The 5,000-nt window shown below is 29.1% G+C and overlaps 1 protein-coding gene across 1 annotated transcript in view; it reads left to right on the top strand.

Moving 5' to 3' along the window:
• Hdc (histidine decarboxylase) overlaps positions 1-5,000 on the top strand; it is a 181,231-nt gene that overhangs the window by 483 nt on the left and 175,748 nt on the right. The gene's annotated exons all lie outside the window — the stretch shown is intronic.

Here is a 5,000-nt window from a genome sequence, read left to right as displayed (position 1 = left end):
CATGTTTTCTTTGTGTTTCTTCAAATTCATCAGTAGTAAATTAAAAAGTAATTCCTTTCAGATGTTTTCATTATAATTTTATTATATTTGAACTCTTGTTTGAAAGAAAATTAGCATGTATCTTGTTAGCCTTTTATTTATATACACACACACACACACACACACACACATATATATATATATATATATATATATATATATATATATATATATATATATATGTGTGTGTGTGTGTGTGTGTGTGTGTGTGTATGTGTCTGTGTGTGTGTTTGTATGTATGATTATTATGTTTTCATGTTTTCCTATATGTAAAAATTATGTTTGTGTAATTTTGCAAGAACATTTTTTATTATGTATTATGCGTTGTGTATTTTTAGACATTTATATTTTGTGACAAATTTGTGCCATCAGTAATTTCACGTTGTTAGAAAATGCCTGTTATTTTCACCGTAACTGTGAGCTTAAGACTAAGCCGATTCAAAACGGATCCTAACTTAATTGATACCATCATAGGGTAATGCGGTAACTGTTTTCATAATATTGTTGTTTACACCGGAAGTTACATGTTTACGTAATCGCGAGAAGATTATAGGATTGACTGACACACACACACTCTCTCTCTCTCTCTCTCTCTCTCTCTCTCTCTCTCTCTCTCTTCTCTCTCTCTCTCTTAGTCGTTACGTTTAACTATCATAAGTAAGATCTCAATCTCTGTCATTAAATTTTTCCCAGTATATACAAAACCCCCTCTCTCTCTCTCTCTCTCTCTCTCTCTCTCTCTCTCTCTCTCTCTCTCTCTCTCTGCTTAACTATGATAAGTAAGATCTCATTCTCTGTCATCAAATCTTTCCCATTATATGCAAGCGCTCTCTCTCTCTCTCTCTCTCTCTCTCTCTCTCTCTCTCTCTCTCTCTCTCTCTCTCTCTAGGAATTATCCTACTAGAGTTATGGCATATATGTTTATTGTTTAGCTATCGAAAAATACTTTCTAGAGCCTAAAAGATTTAAAAGAATACACTATATAAATGTAAGTTGAAAATTTACCCTCGAATTTGTTACATGCTTAATACGAACATTCGAAAACCACTTGAAGGAAAAGCGAAACGAAATATAGAATCATTCTGAAATAAGAGAAAATTATTCAAAGCACCAGCTCTATAAACTCGTAAAATCACTGGAAAAGTTCAATGGGTGAATGGCCTCTTTACCGGGTGATTGGCTGAAGTCTCGGACAATCTTGGTCGGCTGTGCGTATCAATCTTCCCAGTATATTACGCATTACAACGATAACACTTGTATTTGTACATAACACCCAAACAAAGATCATCGGAGATCTGATTTCTAAGTTAGAAATTTACTTATTGAAACCGAGCGGCAAAATACCATCTTCTGTGAAACCTGTTGATAAAATTCCCGTTCAATTGTACTAAGGGTGTTTTCTTATCTTAAATAATTGAAATCCCCTGTATAGAACTGTTTCTCTTTATGTCGTGTTAGCGTAATTTTGTTTATCGACCGGTATCACTGATCATTGTATTCTCCCCTCGTTCTCAATGAGTACATTTCTAAAGTTTAAAACTCTGGTCTCTGATGATCTTTGTTCGGGTGTCGTATACAAATGCAAGTGTTATCGGTATAATTCGTAATATATTGGGAAAATTGAAAGACATAACCGACCAAGATTGTCCGAGACCTCGGCCGTTCACCCGGAACAGGTGGTTTCGTGGTAACACGGTCCCTCTCTGGCACAGCCATCCACAAAGTGACCACCGCCCAAGGTATAGGGAGAACTACCAGTGAATTTACAGCGCTGATACTTTGAATCTTTTTTATTTTAGAATAATTCTATGTTCGGTAGTCCTTTTCATTCCTATTTCTTTCATATTGGCTTTAGAAAGTTCGTTTTAATCGTGTATCGAATTCAAAGTGAATGTTTTTATAGATATTCATATAGCGTATTTAATTTCGAGCTTTTTGGATCTGGTGGTGGAAGAAGATTTTCCGAAAGCCCATCATTGAACATACTGCATATGTCCTAACTTAAATACTATTATTCCTATCGCAAAAACCCCTTCTGCTGATTCTTTTATGTAGCATAATCTCCCCTTCCAGATAAAGAAAAACCAAATCTGTTATATAGGAGTAATTTATCCAAAGCTTCCTTGCTTTAGATAGACATATTTAAATTAGTGACAATATCGTAAGCATAATTTTCACTGCAAATCTTTCATATATTCAGCAGAAATAAACTTATTTTTGCGTCATAATCTAAAATCAGATCTATCCATTAGCTGATGGGATTAATCCAAAATAACAAAGGATTCCAGCACATTTACGATATTTCTACACTAATTGTGTTTGATTCGCTATTTTTGGAGATCAAGTATTTAATCAACACCATTTACCAACGACAGTTTTCTATTTAATTTTGATCCGCTATTTTCTTACCCTTCTATGATTTATTATCGAAATAAAGACTCAAAGTTTCAGAGAATCTAAGACAGAATACTCGCAAGTTTACAAATTAAGACTTATTTTCTAATTGAGCGGTGACTGTTCATCATTGGATCTTAGCCGGTCGAATAATCTCTTGATCTATTTGTAATTACGTTCATTGTAACCAAGTGGAAGTTCAATATACCTAATGAGTTTAGATTGAAAAGCTATTTTTAAATTCTTATGATATCCCGTTGACATTTTTCCACAATAGTCTAAAAGTCCATTTGATAAACAGACATGTCCGATCCAATTAAGATTGTAAATTCAGAGACGCACGAATGCGATAATTATACATACCCTAGTGAAAGGAAATATGACCGAGTAATAGAAAAAAATAATTGTTAAGCTTACTGCGAATATCATTTGATTGTGCAGTATATCTCCGGAAGACTTTTTAGTCTAATTATACTTTCTTATGTCGTTGATAACTCTACTCAACCTATTTTCTTTTTGAAGCGTATCATAAAGGACCATTTACAAAGTAAAATCTTGTAAGCGTTTACCTCTGGCAAACTCTAATTATTGTATAAATACTGAAGAGTCTGAAGAGTTAAGATTAGGCAACCCCATTCCCATAAAGAATATGCATATTCAGCGATGACATATGAACTATGTTTATCTATCAATCCATCTATGTCTTTCTATACACATTCACATACACACACACACACACATATATATATATATATATATATATATATATATATATATATATATATATATGCATATATATATATGTCTGTGTGTATAAATATATATATATATATATATATATATATATATATATGTATATATATATATATATACATACGTATATGTATATATACATATATATATATATATATATATACATACATATATATATATATATATATATATATATGTATATATACATATACGTATGTATATATATATATATATATATATATATATATATATATATATATACATAGATGGATTGATAGATAGATATCGTTTCATATCTTATCGTTGAATATGTATATTATGACCTTTAAATTAACGGATGCTTTTCAAACAATCGAAGAATTTTCTCGAATTATTATCCCCACAAACGAGACTGAATGGGGATGGTTCTATCTATCTGTGTATCTTTTATCGATCTATCTATCTATCTATCTTTTATCTATCTATCTATCTATCTATCTATTAATCTAGCTATCGTATATTTTTCTATCTATTAATCTAGCTATCGTATATTTTTCTATCTATCTATCTATCATCTATCTATCTATCTATTCATCTATCATCTATATATCTATATATCATCTATTTATCTATCTATTTATTTATCATCTATCTATCTATCCATATATCATTTGTCTATTTATCTATCTATCTGTATATCATCTATCTATCTATCTATCTATTTATCTATCTATCATATATCTTTCTACCTATCTGTATATCATCTATCAATCTATCTATTCATCTATCATCTATATATCTATATATCATCTATTTATCTATCTATTTATCTATCATCTATCTATCTATCCATATATCATTTGTCTATTTATCTATCTATCTATATATCATCTATCTATCTATCTGTATATCATCTATCTATCTATCTATTCATCTATCATCTATATATCTATCTATCTATATATCATCTATCTCTTTATCTATATATCATCTATCTATCTATTTATCTATCTATCTATCTATCTATCTATCATATATCTTTCTATCTATATATCATCTATCTATCTATCTATTTATCTATCTATCTATCTATCTTTCTATCTATCTATATATCATCTATCTATCTATCTATATATTTATCTATCTATCTATTTATCTATCCTCTATCTATCTATCTATCTATTTATCTATCATCTATCTATCTATCTATCATATATCTTTCTATCTATATATCATCTATCTATCTATATATTTATCGATCATCTATATATCTATATATCATCTATCTATCTATCTTTTTATCTTTCTATGTATTTATATATCATCCATCTATCTATCTATCATATATCTTTCTATCTATCTATCTATCTATATATCATCTATTTATCTATCTATCTACTATCTATATATCATCTATCTATCCATCTATCTATCTATTTAATTATCTATCCTCTATCTATCTATCTATCTATTTATCTATCATCTATCTATCTATCTATCTATTTACATATCATCTATCTATCTATCTATCTATCTATATATCATCTGTCTATTTATCTATCTATCTATATATCATCTGTCTATCTATTTATCTATCTATCTATCTATCATATATCTTTCTATCTATATATCATCTATCTATCTATCTATCTATCTATCATCTATATATCTATATATCATCTATCTATCTATCTATTTATCTATCTATCTATCTATCTTTCTATGTATCTACATATCATCTATCTATCTATCTATCTATCATATATATTTCTATCTATCTATCTCTCTATATATCATCTATCTATCTATCTATTTATCTATCCTCTATCTATCTA

The sequence above is a fragment of the Palaemon carinicauda genome, chromosome 15 (assembly GCF_036898095.1).
Source record: "Palaemon carinicauda isolate YSFRI2023 chromosome 15, ASM3689809v2, whole genome shotgun sequence".
Classification (NCBI taxonomy): Eukaryota; Metazoa; Arthropoda; class Malacostraca; order Decapoda; family Palaemonidae; genus Palaemon; species Palaemon carinicauda.
Note: the sequence above shows the minus strand (reverse complement) of the source record. Positions and strands in the feature narration are given on the sequence as shown.